Raw genomic sequence first — 24856 nt, forward strand, 5'->3', positions numbered from 1 at the left:
GGGAGCAATGGCCTATAGAAGCCCCCGTGTAGTTGGAAGCATTCTATGTCTGCCATCGACCGGAACAGGCACCCAGAAAGGTAAGCGCCCCAAAACAAACCCCTATTCTGGTTAAAATTGCTACCTAAAACCGAACTAGTGGATAGAACTCCCCAACCGAAAACAAGCAAACTAGTGTGACGTCACACACTGCCGCGCCGCTGTCTGCGCAGCTCCCCCCTCCCCGGGAGGGGGAAGGGGGAGCCCCAGACCCCCCGCGCCGGCTACCCACACCTCAGTTCTTGAGGCTGGATGTCAAAAACGCGAAAAACCGCCGACCGGAGGGAGGGAGGGATGCCGGGGAGCCTCCGGGACTCACCCAGAAAATGGCGTTTCATTACATTCAACGCTGGTTTTCTGGGGGGAGCCCCGTCGGCTCCCCGGAGCTAACTACCCACAGACAGAAAAAGAGGGACTTACCAGGGAGGCGGTCGTCGCTCACCCCTCAACTCGAAGCCGAGACAACTGGCTGCAACCGCCGACCCAAAGCAACACAGGCCCGACGAGGCCCAGGGACATTCACAAGGTAACGCGCAGCCAGGACCCTGTTCGACCGCCAAAATCCCCGCGCCCGAATATCAGACCAAGACATATTCCCAAAGACGGCAGCAAGAGCCGCGAACTTACGAACGTCATGGGCACGGGGATAGACCCCGGCTGGCTGGACCTAATAACCCTGCGGACGACCTGAGAGACCCGAACCCGCGAACAGGGAAGAAGGGAAACCGGATCAACCCACAGCGCGTCCCCGGACACAGAAGCTGTGGCGCGCAAATAACGGCGAAGCGCCGCAACCGGACACAAAACATGATGCACCTCCGGCCTGACCAACCAAGCATCAACCACCCATGGACCCCTCCGGAACGCAGCAGTCTCATTCTTCGCCAAAAAAGAAGGAGACGGCTGCAAACGAACAAAACTATCACCACGACCAAAACTAACACCACACGCAAAGCACAGTGCAGTAGCGACACCGGAGCCAGAGCACACGACCATCACCTATAGCATCAGCCTCAAGAACTGAGGTGTGGGTAGCCGGCGCGGGGGGTCTGGGGCTCCCCCTTCCCCCTCCCGGGGAGGGGGGAGCTGCGCAGACAGCGGCGCGGCAGTGTGTGACGTCACACTAGTTTGCTTGTTTTCGGTTGGGGAGTTCTATCCACTAGTTCGGTTTTAGGTAGCAATTTTAACCAGAATAGGGGTTTGTTTTGGGGCGCTTACCTTTCTGGGTGCCTGTTCCGGTCGATGGCAGACATAGAATGCTTCCAACTACACGGGGGCTTCTATAGGCCATTGCTCCCCTTGCCTCTCTGAGGGGGCCCGGTTCAGGCCGTGGTCCCCGGTAGGCCTAAGAACTCCATACACATGACTGATGCCAAAGTCTGACATTAGCATATCAGCCTGGGATAGCTCCGGGGAGCCGACGGGGCTCCCCCCAGAAAACCAGCATTGAATGTAATGAAACGCCATTTACTGGGTGAGTCCGGGAGGCTCCCCGGAGCTTACCAGGCTGATATGCTAATGTCAGACTTTGGCATCAGTCATGTGTACGGAGTTCTTATGGGCCTACCGGGGACCACGAACCAGAACCTCGTCCCCCTCAGAGAGGCAAGGGAAGCAATGGCCTATAGAAACCCCTGTGTGGTTGGAAGCATTCAATGTTTGCCATCGACCGGGTTAGGCACCCAGAAAGGTAGACGTCCGAAAACAAACTCCTATTCTGGTGAAAATTGCAACCAAAAGTCGAACGAGTGGATAAAACTCTCCAAACAAAAACAAGCAAACTAGTATAATGTCATTCGTCGTCGTGCCACTGTCTGCGCAGCCCCCCTCCCCTCCTCCCCGGGAGGGGGAAGGGGGAGCCCCAGACCTACTGCGCCGGCGATCCACGCCCCAGTTCTGAGGCTGGATGTCAAAACATGCGAAAAAATCGCCGACCGGAGGGAGGGATTCCGGGGAACCTCCGGGACTCACCCAGAAAATGGCGTTTCATTACATTCAACGCTGGTTTTCTGGGGGATTCCCTACGGCTCCCAGGAGCAAACTACCCACAGAGGAAAAGAATAGGGACTTACCCGGGAGGTGGTTGCTGCTCACTCCTCAACTCGAAGTCGAGACAACTGGCTGCCTCCGCCGACCCAAAGCAACACAGGCCCGACTGGGCCCAGGGACACTGACAAGGTACCGAGCAGCCAGGACCTTGTTCGACCACCAAAATCCCCGCGCCCGAATGTCAGCCCAGGACATATTGCCAAAGACGGCGGCAAGAGCCGCGAACTTGCGGACGTCATGGGAATGGGGATAGACCGCAGGCTGGCTAGCCTTAACCACTTAACTGCGCCAACCGAGTATTCTCGGTCGGTGGGAAACTGCGCAACCGAGAAAACTTTTTTTATTTTTCGGTACCAATTCTAAATGTGTAAGAGGTTGGTTGTGTACAAAATGGACTCTTTAGGACCTCCAGTGAGAGGCAGCCATCTTGGAAAAAAAAAAAATTCAATCGACTTGAGAATGGTCCAGGACGGACCGAAACGTCGTCGTCCCTTCAACTTCTAGTGTGTGGTCTGGTCAACATACTTCAGCCACGTTATTGTGACTCATCGCCTGTAAATTCCCAGAATGCCCTAGGGCTGCTGGCTGGGTTAGTACTGAATGAGCAACCATGGGTGGCGCACGCGTCTCTGGCTCCCAAACACCTGTCCGACGCAGTGTTGAAAGATAACGCTCTGTTGGTGAAATACAAACCTTATTGTTTGAAGAACATAAGGGTCATAATATTGGTGAAGCTAGGCGCAATAAGGACCTAACACAAAGGTCGGATGCAAGTGATACAGCACCTATGAGGACGATACAGCGAGCATATCCAGTTGTAGCTCTGAGCGTCACCCTTGCAATCCTATGCTATCTACAATTTATTTAGATGATACATAGATGAATCGTTTTCTGCGTTCAGTGATGATGCATCTGATACGAATAGCATAGATGAACAGTGTTAGCGGCTTCCATGGTGGTGTTTTCCGTAGATATTTTAAAAAATACCTGAATCTCTTCCTAACTGACGGACACTCTTTGAGGCTAGCTGAATCTCTTTCTGACTGACGGGGGCTGGGCAAAGGTCTTACCACTCTTGAGGTAAGCTGAATCTCTTCATGTGTGGGACCATACAAAGCGATCTTTTCAAGACTACCTTACAAATTTTTTATCTTTTCCTATTTCCTATAATTGATCTTTTCCTATAATCTTTTCAATACTACCTTATGCTTTACAAGCTTGGCTACATACAACCTACAAGTACTAAAGCCAAGGGTGTTCGTGAGTGCGTTATTTGCAAGCACACAAAATGAAGAAACAGGAAGCAAAAATTTATCTGTACCTGGTGCACTGAGAGCGAAGTCGCACTGTGTACCATGGGCTACTTCGTTGACTATATTCACTTCCGAAGTACTGAGTGTGTAATACAGTGTGTTACTGTGTAAATAGTGTGTGAAACTGTACATATTGTAAATTTAGTGAATTTTTAACAGGTAATATTGCGACAATAAACATTTATTGTGAACACATTACTGACACATGTACAATATCACAGTTCCATGGAACATTAACCCTTAAAGTGCGCATCACTTCATATGAAGTGTAAATCGTTTTACCAGTCAACTGCGCTTCACTTCATATGAAGTGTATGGGTACCGCGCACGATTTGAATGGCCCGCGGTGTAGCTGGGGGTCCCATACGCTGCCCAGGGGCTCTAGTAAACAGCGGCCATTTTGAAAAAAAATCCAGCTCACGCTCCGATGGCATGGGAGGCCTCAGTTTAGCGAGAGTCACCATGGCGAGCGCACGGTCAAACGCCTCACGAGCACGCATCACTCAGTCCCTCACCCCAGAGCAAATAGCCCACGAATTATTCTCTGAAGGTGAAGAAAGTGTGTTTGACGATTCAGACAACGATGAGGATTATACACAGTTGTCGGGAGATAGTAGCAGCAGCAGTGAAAGTGAAAATGACCGCCATGCCATGGCGAGGCCTATACGCTCTCCCATGCCTCCTCGCCCATTTTCTACCCCAATTCTACCACGACCTCATAGTTCCTGTGGATATTTTCTGTTTGAGGGTGACGAGTCAGAGGGAGGTGACTCCTTTTCTGGGTTTAGTGACTCAGATCAAAGTTTTATTGAGCCTGTGGCTGGTACCAGTGGTGTAACTGGGCGAGAAATTGTCGCGTCAGCAGCATCTCGCCCAGCCAAGTGCCACCGCATGGCACCACATGAGGGACCAAGACCCTCGTGTTCACGTGCATCCACCTCACGTGCATCCACCTCACGTGCATCCACCTCATGTGCATCCACCTCACGTGCATCCACCTCACGTGCATCCACCTCACGTGCATCCACCTCACGTGCATCCACCTCAAGTGCATCCACCTCACGTGCATCCACCTCACGTGCACCCACCTCACGTGCACGTAGCCGCCGTGCTTCTCGCAGACGGTATTCAGCTCCTGGTCGCCGGTATGCATCGCTTCCTCGCCGTCTTTCCTCTGCATCTCGCAGGACGCCTGGTGTACTTGAGTGGAGTGATGGTGACGATTTTATTCCTAATATTCCTCACTTTGACGATAAAGATGTAGGGATTACAAACCTTTTCCCTAATCAAGGTGAGGACATGGCTGAGATGGAATATTTTACAGCATTCTATGATGAACCACTCATGGAATACATTGTACACCAAACGAACCTGCATGCTGCTTACCTGATTGAGAGGGAAATCACAGAATTTTCACGACTGCAGCGTTGGAAAAATACCACAGTGGCGGAAATGTATGTGTTTTTGGCACTCTGTTTGTTGATGAAGCACTGTCACAAACATGCAATAAATGACTATTGGAGCAAGGACAAGACAATACCAACACCTTTATTCGGGAAATATATGTCACGAGACAGGTTTCAGATACTCCTCAGGTGTCTACATTTTGGAAGTGTTCAGGACCGAACACCTGATGATAGACTGTGGCGAGTGAGGCACTACATGAACGATGTTATTGGAAAATTCAGAGATTTTTACGTACCAGCACAGAAGCTGGTGGTTGATGAATCTCTCATACTTTTCAAGGGACGTGTTCCATTCAAACAGTACATTCCCTCAAAACGAAACCGATTTGGCCTGAAATTTTTTGTTCTTTGTGATTGTGAGACAGGATACGTGTTACACATGATTCTGTACTCGGCTAGTGATGTAGACATTCCCGGTAACGACGAACATGGATTCTCGGGGAGTGTAGTGAAGACCATCATGGCTCCGTGGATGAACAAGGGACACATTTTATACACAGATAATTACTATACAAGTCCCTTGCTAGCTCGGTTCTTGCTAGAAAATAGAACCTGATTGGTTGGTACAGTAAAGCCACAACGAAGGGAAATGCCTGTGTTTGACAACGACATTGCAGTTGGTGAGTGTCAGAGAAGGAAAAGTGATAACATTCTGTCAGTTCGGTGGAAAGACAAAAGAGAGGTGAACTTGTTGACAACAATTCATGATGGAACAATGGTGAACAGTGGGAAAGTGAGCCATAAAACAAACGCACCACTATATAAGCCAGACTGTGTTTTAGACTATAATATCAACATGCGGTTGATTGATAAATCAGACATGATGATTGGCACTGCAGAGTGTGTGCGGAAGACATGTAGGTGGACGAAAAAAGTGTTCTTCCATCTTGTGGACATGAGCATGCTGAACTGTTTCAACATGTACCTTGTGAGAACTGGACGTAAGCCCACTTTCCGTGACTTTGTATTTGATGCTGCAATACAGTTATTAGGAAAGTTTGCAAAAGATGTCCCAGGTATTCAGCGGCCCATCATAAACCCACTGTTGCAGCATGCTGGTACTCCACGCCTCGCTCACACTGAAGGCTTCCTAGCACACACACTTAAGTATTTGCCACCTGGTGTGAAGCGTGCAATAGCCCAACGTGATTGCTTGGTGTGTAAAACAACGACACGTAGAGACAAGAAACGGAAGCTTGTGCAAACATGGTGTGAAACGTGTGGTATCCCATTATGTGCTGTCGACTGCTTCAATGACTACCACAGTCTAGAAATCTTCTAAGTGTGCTTCAAAGTGTGTATAGCGTGTGCGAGTGTGTAAATATGTAAACATATAAGCAGAACATATAATATAATAGACTGTAATGACATATTATATTGCCGTAATTGAAAACATTTGTGCGCCTGTGTATACTCAAATATGCAACAATTATTGATACAAAATATGTTCAAACAGTATTTGAAACACAATTAGTGAAAAAAAATTAGATAAAATGCGCTTAGACATTGTAAATAAATAGCGCGAAAATATATTTGTGGCAACTCTGGCTGTTTGAGGACCGCGCGCAACATCTCCCGGGCGTGTACTGCATGAGCGACCATGCAGATTGTGACGTCATCGCAGAGCTTCTCGGCTCTATTGCAACAAAAGTAAGTACAATAGAATTTTTTTTTTATTTTTCCTGTGATCAGTGAACAGAACTTAACAGATTAGCAAAAAAAAAAAATTTTTTTTTTTTTCAAAATGACATGCGCCTGTGTGGATAGCAGGATATTAGACCCCGAGCATGTTAAGGGTTAAGAACATTCTACTGTATACATATTGTAAAGGACACATATATGCATCATATACGATAAAAAAAAATAAAACCACATTGGGAATACATAAAACAAATAATTGAAAATGTGTATGTCATAACACCCAGTGCTTGAATGGCCCATGCGACCGTGTCAGGGCGATTCACCCCTGGTTGATACCTGGTTGATGGGGTTCTGGGAGTTCTTCTACTCCCCAAGCCCGGCCCGAGGCCAGGCTTGACTTGTGAGAGTTTGGTCCACCAGGCTGTTGCTTGGAGCGGCCCGCAGGCCCACATACCCACCACAGCCCGGTTGGTCCGGCACTCCTTGGAGGAATAAATCTACTTTCCTCTTGAAAATGTCCACGGTTGTTCCGGGAATATTTCTTATGCTTGCTGGGAGGGTGTTGAACAACCGGGGACCTCTGATGCTTATACAGTGTTCTCCGATTGTGCCTATGGCACCTCTGCTCTTCACTGGTTCTATTCTGTTCTGTCACGCACGGGTGACCAGGCCCTGATGACGTCACAACGCACCTTGTCCACGTCCCCACAGCCAAAGTAAGTGGAATTTCGTATTTATTTTTACATAGACATGTTCAGGGAAGGGAATTTATCATTTTACGAAGAAAAATTAATTTTTGGGGAACACTTTATTTCATGTGCACCGGGGGAATTTCACAATAAACTCTGCGCAGCACAGTGGTTAATAACCCTCTGGATGACCTTGGAGACCCGCACCCTCGAACAAGGAAGAAGGGAAACCGGATTGACCCACAGCGCATCCACGGACACTGAAGCCGTGGCGCGCAAATAACGGCAGAGAGCCGCAACCGGACACAAAACATGATGCACCCCTGGCCGAACCAACCAAGCATCAACAACCCAAGGGCCTCTCCGGAACGCAGCAGTCTCATTCTTCGCCAGAAAAGAAGGAGAAGGTTGCAGACAAACAAAACGATCACCCCGACCAAAGGAGCAGAAACCTCTGCGCCGGAGGAGAGCATGAAGCTCACCCACTCGACCCCCAGAGGCCAATACCAACAGGAAAAGAGCCTTCGAAAAACAATCCAGAACCGAGGGGGCCACAACAAAACGAGGAGAAGAAAAGAGAGCACTCTGTCCAAAGGCCAGGACGGCTCAGGCGGCGCATGTGCAGGCTAGAGGTAAAACAACGCCCGAGACAGCTTGCGAAACGGCGCAGATGTGACATCAATACCGAAAGCAAGCTGAAGCAGCTTCGCCAGCGCCGCACGATATGAGGCGACAGTGTCAGGCATAAGATGACGGTCCTGGAACAACCAAGAGAGAAAGGACAACACCACCCTAACCGAAGGGAAGTATAACGACGAAGACGTAAGAAGAACCGGAAGGACTGTCAGGAAACTTCATACTGCCGCCAAGACGAAGCCCACAGGTGGGACACTAATAAGAAAGCCACCTGATCACCATAGAGATGATAAACTCGAGTCAAAAATACCATACTCAAAGACTCGAGGAGAGGATCGAACCAGCCACGTGACGTACAAGGCCGATCTGTTGGAAGAGGCGGAGCCGCGGAAAAACCTCTGGGTTCGAACACCGAGCAAGCAGTGCCTGAAACCATGGCTGGGCCGGCCACCAAGAGGCCAAGAGGATAACTCTCCCCTGTCTCTAAGCGAATCAGGACCTGGAGCCTGGATTCCGTGGAGAGGGGAACAAAACGAGATAGGCCATCGGCCAAGACGTTGGACACACCCCGCACGTGAACTGCCAGGAGAGCTAAACCCCGAGAACTCAGCAGACGAGTCACCCGAAACGACCAACGCCAAAGAGCCAAGGACCGCATCGAACCCGCCCCCCCCCCCCTCCTGTTCAGACAATGAAACACCGGGGAGCAGTCCGAATGGAGCCGGATCATCGACCCTCGAGCGACTCAAATCCTCCAAAGAGCAAACCACGCCGCCGCGAATTCCCGCACAGTGCTGTGGGCTCGGCGGAAAGATGGACCCCACCGACCCTGACCAGCCTGGTGAGCACTGGTCACAAAGCCCCAGGCGAGAGATGACGCGTCCGTGAACACATCAAGCAAGGGCTCGGGTAGGTGCCACGGCACTGAACCCCAAAAAACCCGAAGAGGAAGCCAGTGACACCGCAACCGGCGCAAAGCCCCTGGGGTCCGAATCCAGCGATCGCGAGAGAGGCGGAAGGGACGTCCCCGAAGGAACCAGAAAAGCCGACGAAGCCAAACCCGATCCGGCGGGTAGACAAGCATCGCAAAGTTCAGGCTCCCGCACAGACCCTCGAGCAACCACCGGGAGACCTGGGAGCCCCCCAGAAACAGGCACAAGCGGGACCGCAGCTGCAGAAGAGACTCCGGAGGAAGAGACAAGGAAGCGGTCCGAGAGTCCCACCCAAGGCCCAGGTCCGAACCTGGGAGGGAACCAGATGGGACTTCCTCCAGTTCACCAAGAACCCGAACCAGGCGACCTGAGAAAGAATCAGATCCCTGGCTAGCAGACAAGCGGACTGACTGGGAGCCCAAACCAGCCAGTCGTCAAGGTAGGCCAACACCCAAACACCTAACAGATGCAGACAGGTCACCACGACCTGCGTGAGGCGCATGAAACCGTGAGGTCCCAGGTTCAGACCGAACGGAAGACAACGAAAGCGGTAAGCACGAAGCCCCACAACAAAACCGAGCCAGTCCCTGAACCCTGGATGAATCAGGACGTGCCAATAAGCGTCCCGGAGGTCCAGGGACACCATCCAAGCGCCCAGCTCCAACGGGAGGCGAACCTGGGACAGTGTGGTCATCTGAAAGGAGGGGCAATGAACCCAGGGGTTCAGACAGGACAAGTCCAGAATGAACTGCATTTCCACGCAGTCCCGTTTCGGGACTGGAAACAGACAGGAAATCCATCTGAGGGACGTCATCGTTTCGACCACGCCCAAACGAACCCACTCCAAGATGACCAGACAGAGCGCAGGGGAAGAAGCCTGCCCCGCCAGGCTCCCACCCAACGCCACCGGAGGCCGTGCAAAATGGCCTGAATCGTCCACAAATCCTGGGACCAGGCGTGAGCGAACAACACAAACCTCCCCCCCATCGCCCCGTCAATGGGGTGAACCGCAAAACGGCTGGTGCCCCTTACGAGACCCAGAACCTCGCACAGAGCAAACACCGCGCCGACCAGACGAAGGAGGCGCCGAACCCAAACCTGACACCAGTGGCCTACCACGAAGAGAGGAACCCTGAGTCTTGGCACGACCCTTCCGGGAAGGCCCACCACGGGACCCCCGCAGATCTAGCAAGTCCGACATAGGATGGCAAGAAGTCAAAGCAGCCTGAATAAACTGCACAACGGCCGAAGCCTCAAACAAGAGAGGGCAAAAAGGGGACGAAAGCCTAAGAGCCAAGGCCCAAGTGGATTCCACAGAGGAGGCAAGCACCACCTGCCGACACGCGAGCCGGGAGGAATAAAACAGAGCCACCGCATCCCGCAAGATCGGCGCGAAAAGCTTCAGCATGGCAGCCAACGAGCGAGCCGGCGAGGCCAAGGCGCCAGACCCCAGAAAAGCCCTAAGCGCCTCCTCATCCTTCGTGAGCCAGTCAGAAGACAGCTCCAGGAGGCAAAAAAGCGTGCAAGGCCGCAACCAAAAGGCCCTGAGCACGCAAGTCCTCCGCCACCTGCACCGTCGAAAGGAGGGGAACCTGCACATGGAGCTGAACGACACAAACATCCCAGGGAAGGGCAGGAGCAAACAAGCACTCATTGAGGTGCTCAAGGTCGCCCCCCAGGAAAACCTGAAGCACCGTTGAAGCTTCCCACCACTCAAGTGTGTGGGAACAGCAGAAGGAGTGCCAAGCCTTCGAGGCAAAGACAGGACAGTCCACCAGCCAGGACGACTCCGGAACCTCGTAACAGAGCCAGAAAGGGAACGAAGTCCCAAACCTGAAATCCGAGGGATCCATTGCCGAGGCATAATCCGGGTCACGCAGGAGGTTCGCCGCAAGGGCCGCCCGCACCACAGCAGGTTGGCTGCAACAAGCCGAAAACCTCCGGAAAGAGAACCGAAGTACCCGGGGAACACGGAACCAAACCAGGGAAGGGGCAGACACCAAATCCACCTCGTACGATGAGGGAGGAAAGAAAACCCCACTCCTTGCAACAGTAAGCCCCGCTCAGAGGGTACAAAAACCCAGGCGGGGTCCAGCGGGGCCCAAGGCCCCCAAGTCAGCCCCTCCCCAGCCTCAGAGTCCTCTCTGGCAGGACCCGGGGCTGAGTCCTCCCCCTAAGCACCGACTCCACTAGACAAGACCGGTGCAGCCGTAGAAGCCAGATAGAAAGAGGCCCACTGGTCAGACCCAAAGGCTTCGGCTGGGGGAGGAGACTCGAATGCCTCCATCGCCACACTGGAAGGGGCATCCCCCGAGGCTGCCCGAGTCTCAAGACCAACTAACCCCTGCCCTGACTCCGAAACCCTCAGACATTTAAGGGCTGGAAGCGGGGGAGGGGAAGGACCAGGAGGTGCGGACTGAACCAGGGTCGAAGCAACCCCCACCCCCAAGTCCGGGTCCCTATAAGTAAAACGGGGCAGCCGCGGGGAATCCGGGTAAACAACCAACCTAGCGTGTTGCAACAACCGAAACCTAAAATGCAACACTTGTGCAGCCTGTACCCGAAGATCATCATCCATAGACTGGGTAAATTGAGTCACCAGCAAGCAACAGTACTCACAGGACTCAGGGTTGAAAGTGTCACCGACCCAACAGGCTGCATGACGGAGGCAAAAACAGTGAGGGTCGCCCTGAAACAAGGGGACCGAACAACCCTCAAACTCGCACGAAGCAAGGGGGGACCTCGGGGTCACATCCATTGGACCCACGCGTCCCCTACGGGATTCCAGGGGGTCCTGAGCGTTTACTTGAAGAGGACTCTCGCTCAGGTAAACCCAGTTAGGGTACTGTTAACTGGCGCCCAAAACTACCAAACAAACTGTCTAAAGCTGAACCCCAGGGACGTGTACACTCATGGGGACCAAGCAGGGGGCACCACCAGGTATCAGGGTGAGGCCAAACACCAGTGGCAATGAGGGCAGAACCCCCCACCAAGGCAAAAGAAAAAGAAAAACAAAACCCCACAAGAGGACAATGTACCCCAAGGAACAGAGCCTGCCGCTGTGATAGGTGACAACTAGCTGCACAGCACCCTGCGCCCCTACCAGTGCGAAAAACTGCCTCTTACCCTAAGGTAAACCACGGGAGACAAAACCCCCAAGTACCCAAAGAGCGGCCGAGAAACCGAGCAGTAAAACGGACACACAGAGGCAGACCCCGAGAAACTTGTGGAAGGTAACCCCAAGCTACAAGGGCAGTACTTACTGGGCACCTAGGAAAGGGAACCCTAGGCGCATGCAGCCCGAGTACTGAGGAATAACTCCTGTCTCTCGCACCCCTAGAGAACAGCAGCCACACACAAGGCACAGTGCCGCAAAACGACCGGAGCCAGAGCACACAACCGAGCTGATAGCATCAGCGTCAAGAACTGGGGTGTAGATTGCGGGTGCAGTAAGTCTGGGGCTCCCCCTTCCCCCTCCCGGGGAGGGGGGGCTGCGCAGACAGTGGCGCGACGACGAATGATGTCATACTAGTTTGCTCGTTTTTGTTTGGGGAGTTCTATCCACTCGTTCGGCTTTTGGTTGCAATTTTCACCAGAATAGGGGATTGTTTTGAGATGCCTACCTTTCTGGGTGCCTAACCCGGTCGATGGCAGACATAGAATGCTTCCAACCACACGGAGGGTTCTATAGGCCATTGTTCCCCTTGCCTCTCTGAGGGGGGCCAGGTTCTGGTTCGTGGTCCCCGGTAGGCAATAAGAATTCCGTACACATGACTAATGCCAAAGTCTGACATTAGCATATCAGCCTGGTAAGCTCCGGGTAGCTGTAAGGGCTTCCCCCAGAAAATATTATTTTTTTTTGGGGGGGGGGAAGATTTTTTTTTTTTGGGGGGGGGGGATTTTTTTTTCTCCTTTGTTTATCTCATTTTGTTTTAACCTCTACATCCTGGAGAGTGCATACCCATCCCTAACTATGTCAAGATAGAATGAAATTGGTCACAAAATAAATCAGTCACAACTGGCGAAACTTGGGACTTTGAATTTTTTTTTACTGGGTTTTTTCACAGATTTCAAATTCTATATTCATTGTCTCTTTAGGCTGTTTTGATGATTAGGGACCAGATTAGAGTTTTATCACTTTTAAAAAGTATACATTTTTATCCCCTAAATCATTATAATTACCCCTATATTATAGTTTTTTGGGGGGTTATTTTTTCTTGACATCATTCCAACACACATTGACCTACAACTTTCACATATTTGAGTACGAATGCCAAACAAAGTTTATTGAAACATAAGTAAATTAATGAATTAGAACTACCTTTTTCATTGTCAATAACTTCAGCTTCCATTATTGTATCTCTAAAACTTTGAGTGAGCTTAAAAAAATTCATATACGTATGCCATGCACAGCTTAAGGGTTAATACAGAACTGCACTGTATAAAATGCATAAAACTTCAAACTAACAATATTTCACTAATTATAACAATAATAATATTTTAAATAAAATAACTTGTAACAGTCAATATGTACATTAAATTTTGAGTATGCCTATAAAATAAGCACAGGTCATGTTAATGCGTTGGGCCTGGATGAGATGGCTGGCACCATGTGCTTCTCTTCTTCCTGGGGTAAAAACGTCGGGCTCGCACGCGAAGGATTTTCGTGATAAATTTGAACAATTTTTACTGTTTGAACACATTTAATCTGTCAAGATGTCTCAGAGCAGCATTCATGATATTGAAGGTATAAAACAAAAGAGAAAACATTTGTCAATTGATCAGACAGTTGACTTGACAGAGAAAGTAGAGCATGGATACTCTGTCACTCGACTCACCCAAGAAGTCAACATTGGTAAAGCTACAGTTTGTGATGTAAAAAAGCAGAAGGATAATATTAAGAAATTTTTTGCTCAAACTGATGCAATAGGCAACAGGAAAAATTAAGGCCTGCTAAGTATACGGATTTGGACTCGTCTGTATTTAAATGGTTTACACAGCATGGTGCGAAAGGAATTGCTGTTTCAGTTGATTCTATTAGAAATGCAGCTGAAAGACTTGCTGTAAAGTTAAACATAGACAATTTCAAGGCTTGTATTGAATGGGTATGTCGATTTAAAGAGAGCTATGGCATCATTAACAAGAAAATTTGTGGCGAGGCATTAAGTGCAGATGTTGGAAGTGCTAATGCATATAAGCATAAACTTTCTCAGCACATGATATCTAATAATCTAAGCTGGTTTTAAGTGTACAATGCAGATAAAACAGGCTTTAACTGGAAATGCCTTCAAAGAAACACTTTGGCCTTCAGGCTTGAGAAGAGTATTCCTGGTTGCAAGGTAAAGAAGGAAAGAATTTCAGCATTATTGTGCTGAAATACAGATCGCAGTCACTGAACAAAGTACGCAATTGTTGGGAAATCTGCCAACCTCAGAGCATTGAAAAACTGCATGAACAGACTACCTGTCATCTACTACAATACAAAAAATGCCTGGTTCACACAGATTATTTTTGAGGATTGGTTCCTGAATCACTTTTGTAAAGAAGTAAAAAAGCAGCAGATCAATATGTGTAGAATTCATCCTGCTGAGGTAAAGGCAATGTTGTTGACTGATAATGCCCCAGCTCACCCCATTGCTAAATTAACATCGCCTGATGGCAAAATAACATGTATGGCTTTACCACAAAATACTACATCTGTAATACAGCCTATGGATTAGGGGTTATCTATGCTCTCAAAGGCTTTATAAAAGAGCTATGAATTCAGATATTGTGGAAATTCTGCTCTCTGAGGAAGACGAGATGCCTAATAAGGATACAAAGGCTAGTAGAACACTAGAAAATTTCAAGAAATATTCAATTAAAGATGCAATTTACAACTAGGCCAAGGAATGGAGCGAGTTGAAGGTCACCACACAAAAGAATGCATGGAATAAAATTCTGAGTCCGGTACCTGGTTAGAATAAAGATGAAGATGACTATGATTTTGAGGGCTTTGCTAATGCGATTTTTGAGACAGTCAGAGATGCAGGTGAGGAAGATTTGCAACTTTCTGATGTGAATGAGTGGTTAGATAATGATGCTGATGATCCAGGTTATGGTGAATTAACTGGTAATGAGATTATCCAGTGTGTTACTGGTAATAATGATGAGGATGTGGAACAGGAAGATGACAGTGTGTTATCTATTCCATATGCTGCATCATTGCAAAAGGTTAATGATCTGCTTGATTTGGTTGCTGTAACTAATAATGAAGAGCTGAGAGATTATTACCTGCACCTAAAGGACATGAAAGATATTATAATAAAGCTCACAACAAAGAAACAAACTAAGATTCAAAAGTTTTTGGTATGGTTTCACAGTAGGCCTACAGGACCAGCACCCAGCACTAGCAAAGACTCACCTTCCGAGGATGCCCAGGCCACTGGACTAGCACCCAGCACTAGCAAGGACACACCTTCTAAGGATGTACAGGCAAGTGGACAAGCACCCAGCACTAGCAAGGACACTCCTTCCAAGGATGCCCAGGCAACTGGACCAGCACCCAGCACTGGCCATAACTTACCTGGGAGTAACAATTGAGCTGTACAGCACAGTTCTAATGACATTATATGTACAAAGTATAGTTTATATGATATAAGTGTACTGCAGTAGTGTGATTCTAGTGGTCTGTACTTCATGTACAGATTGTAGTGTATAATGTACATTTGTTAGAAAAGTTACTGTTCTTTAAACAATTTATATTCATATGTGTGGCACTCTCAGGATATTAAGACTAGCAAAGTTTGCACTACACAACTCAACTGGTAGGGTAAGTACAGTACTCTAACGTGCAATATCAATTTATTTCATTGCAATACAAATTCTTTATTATTTAAATTTTTCATAAGGCAAATGTGGACTGGCATATGCATTAACCCTTAAAGTGCGCATCACGTCATATGACGTGTTGGAAGTTGTTCCAGTCAACTGCATATCACGTCATATGATGTGTTGGAGTTCTACGCAAGATTTAAACAGCCCGCAGATACACGGGGTTCACCACACCTTCATCAGGGCTCTTGTAAACAGACGCCATTTTTAAAAGTTTAAAAGCATAATTTTTAAATTATGCAGTCTCCGTGGTGTAGTGGTAAGACACTCGCCTGGCGTTCCGCGAGCGCTATGTCATGGGTTCGTATCCTGGCTGGGGAGGATTTACTGGGCGCAATTCCTTAACTGTAGCCTCTGTTTAACGCAACAGTAAAATGTGTACTTGGATGAAAAAACGATTCTTCGCGGCAGGGGATCGTATTCCAGGGACCATAGGATTAAGGACTTGCCCGAAACGCTACGCGTACTAGTGGCTGTACAAGAATGTAACAACTCTTGTATATATCTCAAAAAAAAAAAAAAAAAAAAAAAAAAAAAAAAAATCGTGGGCCAAACTCCCGGGTGTTATTGGCCTCAGTATTGAGTGAACAACCAAGCCTGACGCACGCACCATGAGCTAACAGCACTGCTGTTCAGCTTGTGACCACAGCATCGCCTAAAAATACCAAAATATACTTGTTCATGCTATTGTGTAGCGATGATATTATTACAGAAGACCCCTGACTGTGATAAAACTGACCAGGGTTCTGATAATAGCAGGATTGTAGTGATATTTAGTGCTGTGCACCATGGAGGGAGAAGTAATGCTGTGGGAGGGAGGATGGTGGCGATGTCTTCTGACTGTGTGTGGCCACCTTTTATTGACTGCACTCATCATACCAGCTTAGTGGTTCGCTATGGTGAACACAAATGTAGATACTTCTATATAACGTGTGTATAGAGGGTATAAACAGCAAGAGAAGGTTTGGAGTCACCATTTTGGTGAGGTCGGTGGCGTCGTCTGCACGACACCACCGTGCAGACGACGGTGTTGTTTACTGGTTACCACGATGGTCTTTGGGCACCATACCAGTTTATTTGTACAAGTATGGTGAATAAAACAGGTAGATATTTATATATAATGTGTGTATATAGCGTAATAACACCACAAAGTATTGTTGGAGGAGAAATGTACAAGAATGTAACAACTCTTGTATATATCTCAAAAAAAAAAAAAAAAAAATATTAGTGCATCTGGCCTTGAGGGCGGCAGCCATCAGCTGACTGTGTGAGGTCCTACGTCTTTGTGCCTTTACTCACCATACAAGCTTAGCTGTACAGTTTTGGTGAACAAAACATGTAGATACTTATATATAACGTCTGTATATAGTGAATTATAGAAAAAAACAGTATTGTGGGAGGAGAACGTGGGTGAGTCAGATGACTTGAGGGAGGGCGGGAGTGGCTGGCTGGTACACGGCGGTCACTCTTCATTACTTTTTGACTCATAGTAGCTACTTAGTGGTTCGTTATAGTGAACAAAACATGCAGATACTTATATATAACCTGTGCTTATAGTGTAATAACCGACAAAGTATTTGTTCACTGATTGATGAACATAATTGAATCAACAATATGCACACCATATTTTTGAGTACAGCAATGATTCACTCATTTTATTATATAAATATATCAAACTACACACTATTGAATAATATTACAGCAAAAAAACTATGAAAAATCAATCAGAGACATTGAAATAATTAGGTAATTATCTCTTTGTGGCAACTCCGGCCTGACAGCTTGCGAGCAACAGACCGCCTGGGATGCATGCTGAGTCAGCGCCTATAATTTGCCAAACTTCCCCGCCCTATAGCGGGCAATATATGCCACTTACGATTTTTTATTATTTTTCCCGTGATCAGTGAACACAAATTAACAGGTTAGGAAGAAAAAATAATTTTTTTTTTTCAAAATGACATGCGCCTGTGGGGATGACAGGATATTAACCCTTAAACTGCGCATGGCGTATATATATGCCCTGAGTAACATGTCCCATGGTGCGCATGGCGTATATATACGCCATAGGGTGCCAGGCCTGATTCAAATGGCCCGCGGCTACACGGGGTTCACAGTAGCTTCCTCAGGGCTCTTGTAAACAGATGCCATTTTAAAAAAAAATCGTGGGCAATATTCTCAGGTGTGAGAGGCACAGTACTGTTGGAGCAACCAAGGCTGGCGCACGCAGCATGAGCGAACAGCATTAATGTTCAGCTTGTGACCACAGCATCGCCGAAAAATGTCAAAATAAATATATAATTGTTATTATTTAGCGATGACAATATTACAGATGACCAATGACTGTGATATAAATAACCAGGGTTGTGATAATAGCAGGATTGTTGTAATAATTAGCGCTGTGGGAGGAGTGATGCTGAGAGTCGGAGGGAGACAGCATCGTTTACTGACTGTGTGGCTACCTGTTATTGTTTGCATTCACCATACCAGGTCAGTGGTTCTCTATGGTGAACACAAATGTAGATACTTATATATAATGTGTGTATTAGTGTAATAACAGCAAAAGGATTATGCTGGGAGGAGCCATATGGGTGACGGAGGTGACGTCGTCTGCACGATTTGTCTAGCTGTTTAGAGGGTGGCTACTATGCTCTTTGGGCGCACTACAAGCTTAGGTGTACAGTTACAGTGCATAAAACATGTAGATACTTATATATAATATGTGTATATAGGGTAATAACACTGCAAAAGGTATTGTTGGGGGAGAAAGTTTAGTGCGTGTGACCTTGAAAGAGTGAGGGAGCCGCCAGCCGCCATCTGTGTATAGCGACGACTCTTAGTGCCTGAACTAACTATATCAGCTTAGCTGTACAGTTGTGGTGAACAAAATATACACATACTTATATATAACGTTTGTATATAGTGTAATAACACCACAACTGGTATTGTTGGGGGAGAAAGTTTAGTGCGTGTGTTGAGGGAGTGGCAGCGAGTGGCTGGCTGGTGTGTGGCGGTAACTCCTCGTTGCTTTTCGACTCTCAATACCAACTTAGTGGTTCGTTATGGTGACCAAAACATGCCAATACTTATATATAACCTGTGTATAGAGTGTAATAGCAGCAAAACTATTTGTTTATAGTTTTATAAACATAATAATTGAATCACTAATATGCACATCATACTTTTGAGTATAGCTATTATTAACCACTTTTATTATATAAATATATTACAATACACACTATTGAATAATATTACTGCAAAGAAACTAAGAAAAAATCAATCTGAGACATTGAAACAATTAGGTAATAATATCTTTGTGGCAACTCCCATCTGTCAACGCGGGTGACGCTGACCGGGTCTGACGACCGCTCTGTCAACGCCCACTTTTTGCCAGACTTCCTCGGTCAATTGCGCCCAAAATATGTCACCTACGATTTTTTTTTTATTTTTTCCGTGCTCAGGGGACACAAATTAACATGTTTAGAAGACGAAAAAAAAATTTTGAATTTTTTTTTTCTTGCGCACAGGGGTGTAAATGTCCCAAGGACCCCTGAGCAGTGTAAGGGTTAAACCCCGAGCATGTTAAGGGTTAATGTGATTGTATTTTTTTTTGGGGGGGGGGGGGCGAAGGGAGTTGCTGGGGCCAAACGGATGGAATGAATTCCACACTGGAATGAATCGGCTATGCCCCATATAGTTCATTCAAGCAAGTACACACATTTAATTTCTACAATTACTATCTACATTTAATGTCATCTAATTTCATGCATTTCTTTGATAAAGTGTTTACTCATGTCCTTTATGATCTTGGTTATTTGAAACTGTTGGCCAAATTAAACTTAAATTATAGTATGTTACTCTATGTTCTGATATGTTCAAAGAAAATGTTATGAGGAATAGTTCACTTGCTTTTCTAAACTACACCTTGTATTTCCATTCTATAATTAATGTAAATAAACTACTGTACTGTTGCTAGAACTACTGACTCCATAATGTAATAGTCTATGCTTGTCATCCTTAAGTATCACCTTCTTTGTATTAATTTTTTATTTTCCTTGAACATTCTCATTTTGTTAGCTTACTTCTCTAATAGTATTAAGTGCTTTATCCCGTCACAACTTTAATTAAAAAAATTCTATATTATTATTAATTTTGCCCGAAACGCTTTGCGTAATAGTAGCTTCATTAGTATGTGTAACTTCTGTCCCTTCAATTGAACAATATTCTTATGTTCTTTGTACACACAATCTTTTGAATAAATAATAATATTATTATTATTATTTATACAGAAAATCACACTAAAGTGATATACTGTACATCAATGAGAAAATTCACTCGGGCTGTGAGATGATGCAAACCTGCAATGTTTGCATTACCTCACAGTCTCAGTGGATTGTTCAGTGATGTATATCACCTTAGTGTGATTTTCTGTGTATCTGAAGTTGTGCATACAGTGTTGAACTACAGTACTTTATCCTTCACCTGAGTGCTTGGGGTCTTACATAAAATTGGACTGGCTTCAGGACTGTGATATCAGGATATCACAGACTTCCTGTGATATCAGTAGAAATCCGATTGTAAGAAAGTCAGTGGTGGTACAGTAGTAGAGAATGCAGCTGGCAATGCCTTGGTCATGGGTTTGCAACACCACACAGTCCCAGTGGAATTTCTCATTATTATTATTAATATTATAAAAGTTATCATTATTCGATAGGCCAATGTCCACACCCCAACAATGCCATTGGCATATAATTTACCCCAACAATTCTACTGGCCTACATCTACACCTCCAACAATTCCATAGTCCTATTTCCATACCCCAACATTTTTGTTGAAGAAAAAAAAATGCTGTTTGTTGACCAACTTGTATATTGTCTATTTTCTACCATGTTCCCCCCCTTTTTTCATCTTTTATTATTTTTATTTTTTATTTTCAATGCAATTTATACTTTAAGCTCAATTACTATTAAGTTTTAGTCTAAGTGTTTTTTTTCCCCCCACCTCACCTTGCCCAAACGCTATGCGTACTAGTGGCTTTAGGTATTGTATGTACTACCTCTATCTTTAAATCAAACAGAATGTTTGTACTGTAACTCTTGCAACTATGTATGTACTTTTCCTAAATAAGTTTTTATTATTAACAATTGTATGTTGGGGGTGTAAGACAATGTTGGTGCAGACAATGGTGGAGCAGAAAGCTCAGTACTCACTTCCCCCCTTCAGAGCAGGAGAGATTGCTGAAATAGAGGGAATACAGATAACATATACGACACGCATCGTCGAGATAAAACACCTAAATTATTGGGATTGTCTCAAAGCTCTCCAAATGTACTCTCTAAAAAGGAGACGAGAGAGATACCAAATAATATATTGGAAAATACTGGAGGGCCAGGTCCTAAATCTACACAGTAAAATAACAATGTACTGGAGTGAATGATATGGAAGAAAATGCAGGATTGAACCAGTGAAGAGCAGAGGTGCCATAGGCACAATCAGAGAACACAAGAACATAAGAGGAAAGGCAACTGCAGACGGCCTATTGGCCCATACGAGGCAGCTCCTATCTATAACCACCCAATCCCACTCATATACATGTCCAACTCGCGCTTGAAACAATTGAGGGACCCCACCTCCACCACGTCACGCGGTAATTGGTTCCACAAATCAACAACCCTGTTACCGAACCAGTATTTACCCAAGTCTTTCCTAAATCTAAATTTATCCAATTTATACCCATTGTTTCGTGTTCTGTCTTGAGCTGATACTTTTAATACCCTATTAATATCCCCTTTGTTGTGTCCATTCATCCACTTGTAAACCTCTATCATATCACCCCCTAACTCTTCACTGTATAAACATCAGAGGTCCGCGGTTGTTCAACGTTCTCCCAGTGACTATAAGAAATATTGCCGGAACAACCGTGGACATCTTCAAGAGAAAACTGGACTGTTTTCTAAGAGAAGTTCCGGATCAGCCAGGCTGTGGTGGGTATGTGGCCCTGCGGGCCGCTCCAAGCAACAGCCAAGTACCAAACTCTCACAAGTCGAGCCTGGCCTCGGGCCGGGCTTGGGGAGTAGAAGAACTCCCAGAACCCCATCAAGCAGGTAATGCACTCCAGTACTTACGGAGGATGACGAGAGTGCGAGGAACAAGGTGGTCAGGTGGAGCCAGTGACTCCTTCCTTCAACAGTTTTGTCTCTCCCTCGTGGTATATCCTCAATGTCTTCAGTGGTGTGGCCTCACCACACACTTACACTGCCATAAGTGTCCTGAGAGTACTGTGGGAGGGACAATTTGGCGGGTATTGTGGACACAGGTCTTTAAGACATGCGAACTTCACGAGTCGTGGAGACGTCGCATAGCAACCTTTGTTGTGATGACGTCACTCGCTCGCTCGCTTACCCACCACGTCGCTTTTCCCATTTTCTTTGGTTACTGATCTTTGCCGACGTTTAATTTACTTGAGAGACACTAATATTGGTGGCCTCAACGAGGACAGGAAGTTGGCGGCTTGTCAAAGGTACTACCCATTTGCCTGGAGGATCTTTTCTATCTGTATTTTAAAACCCAGTAGAGTTTTGGCGTTTACCTTATCTACTCTTTGGCTGGTAGGCTGTTCCACGGGTTTACCACCATAAGGGTGAAAAAGCCTCTCCTGTTTTCTGTCCTACATTGTGGCTTGTTGAGCTTGAACCTGTCGCTCCTCGTTCGTATTACATCTGACCTTGTGAAGAAAGTGTCCGGATCAACATCGTCCAAATTGTTGAGTATTTTAAGTGTTTCGATGAGCTCCGCCCTGTCATGCCTGGTTTGCAGTGTTGTTTGGCCAGTGGCCCTCAACCCTTCCTGATACGAGAGATGACTAATCTCTGGTATGATTTTTGTTGCCCGGTGTTGCATCTTCTCCAGAGCAACTATGTCTTTCTGAAGATAAGGTCTCAATGCCTGTATGCAATAATCCAGGTGGGGGCGCACCAGAGACTTATACAATTGAAGGACTACTTTAGTTTCCTTGAAGGTAAAGGCACGCTTGATTATTCCCAAGATTTGGTTCGCTTTTTTTACTGCCGCTCCCACTTGTTGTGCAACTTTTAGTGAATGATGGATTCTGATTCCAATGTCGCATTCTTCATCTATCTGTTGTAAGGTAGTGTGGGCAATTTGGTAGTTGTGAAGTGGAATGTTATGCCCTACAGGCAAGGTCTTGCATTTATCGACATTAAAGAGCATTTGCCAGTCATCTGACCATTGGTGGAGTTCATGTAGATCTCTTTGTAAGGTCTCAATATCACTTTCACTTCCTTCTTTATCATAGATCTTAGTGTCATCTGCAAATGTGTCATCTGCCCAACATTCCATCTCCCAGGATGAACAGGACCAGCAAAAGCTGCTTGACTATGTTATTGTGTCGTCCCAAAATATTCCTGTGGAACGTGAAGGTGAAAAGTGTATTGAAATTGTTCATGTTCTCATAAAAGACGAATTGCGTGTCACTCTAAATAAAACCGACATTATTGCTGCCTACAGAGTAAGCAAAAAGAATCCATCAGGTCTAAACCAGCGAAAAATTCGCCTCAAGCTAGCTTCCCAGTCCATAAAATCGCATCTTGTCCGGACAGCTGCATCCCAACGACAGGGAATCTACATCAACGAGTGCTTGACTAGAAAAAGACAGCAACTCCTCCACCGCCTGCGTCAAATCCGTCATCAAAACCCAGCTGCGATTCATCAGTGCTTCGTTAGAGATGGCGTGATTAAAGTGAGAAAGACCTCAGGAGGTAAAATGTTTACAATTGCTAATGAGAATAACCTCAACACTTTCCTCTCCCAATGTGGTTTGTCCTACCATATTATCCCTCTCATTGAGTCAACATAATTAACCCCCTTGTCACCTAGTGCGGGCTACGTATCCTAAGTCTCTTTGTTACACTTTTTTAAAGTAAATTTTAATTTAATGTATATTTGTCATTTATTTGACTTAATTAATTGAGTGCATTAATATTTTCAAATCAAAATCAAATGTTTATTTAGGTAAGGTACATACATACAAGAGATTTTACAAAGAGTGATGGATTTATAGATAGGGCTAGTACATACAATGCCTAAAGCCACTATTACGCAAAGCGTTTCGGGCAGGAAAAACTTAAATGACTAAAGCTTAATACTAATTGAGCATAAAGAGTAAAATGAAAACATGGAATGAAAACATAGCTGAAAAAGCAGCACAAATACAATTCTGTCGACAAACAGCGCTCTTTAGAAAAAAAACAGACATTGGTTGACAATAGAAGGGTAAGGTAGGTTACAGGGAATTTATTAGGCATAGCTTTGTTTTTATCTTAAACTGGTTGAGAGAGGTACAGTCTTTAACATGGTTGGGAAGGTCATTCCACATTCTGGGCCCCTTGATTTGTAGAGCATTTCTAGTTTGATTAAGTCGTACTCTAGGAATATAAAAACTGTATTTATTTCTGGTATGGTGCTCATGGGTTCTGTTACAACATTCTATGAAGCTTTTGAGATCAGGATTGGCATTATAGTTTAGCGTTTTATATATGTATAATACACATGAGAGAATGTGCAGTGACTTATAATGTCTAACATATTCAGAGATTTGAGTAGGGGTACCGAGTGATGTCTGGGGCCAGAGTTGGATATTGTCCTAATAGCAGCTTTGTGTTGAGTAATTAGAGGACGTAAATGATTTTGGGTAGTAGAACCCCAAGCACAAATACCATAGTTGAGTATTTTCTTTATTTTCCATTTTCTTTAGTTCTTATTAATTATAGGATCATAACTAAACTATTTATAGTTAATAATCATTAGATTAAACTTGCCTATGTTTATTATTCAACTTTTTTCTTTGATTTCATTTATTACCTAGGTTGCCTAGCCTCGCCATACTCCCTTACTCCATTGTACCCCTGGCTTTGTTTGTGTCTCAAATTGCAAATTATTACTTACAGTGTACCTGAGAGTACTTGTAAGCAATCTACCTAATTTTTCTTTTTTTTTCTTTTTTTGTTCATTTTGTGTTTGTCTTGAATAGGTCTTGTTTATATTTTAATTTTCCCCCTTTTATATCAAAATTTTGTTTTGTAATTGCCATTCTTGCCTTGTTTTCCTACAACCAGCCTTCTTATGCAAACAAGTATAGACCCAGAACTAAACCTCTTATCCACTATCTTTGACAATCATCATTTTAATGATCAAAATTGCAG

The 24856-nt window shown here is 45.6% G+C and overlaps 1 long non-coding RNA gene across 1 annotated transcript in view; it reads right to left on the reverse strand.

Annotated features, from left to right (window-relative positions):
* The window catches only part of LOC123765931 (uncharacterized), a 50368-nt gene extending 28355 nt beyond the window's left edge, over positions 1-22013 (reverse strand). The window contains exon 1 of the long non-coding RNA XR_011230719.1: positions 21761-22013. This is a non-coding gene — a long non-coding RNA (uncharacterized lncRNA). The remainder of the gene's footprint in view (positions 1-21760) is intronic.
* Positions 22014-24856: the final 2843 nt, after the last annotated feature.

Source organism: Procambarus clarkii, chromosome 37 (assembly GCF_040958095.1).
Source record: "Procambarus clarkii isolate CNS0578487 chromosome 37, FALCON_Pclarkii_2.0, whole genome shotgun sequence".
NCBI classification, from domain to species: Eukaryota; Metazoa; Arthropoda; class Malacostraca; order Decapoda; family Cambaridae; genus Procambarus; species Procambarus clarkii.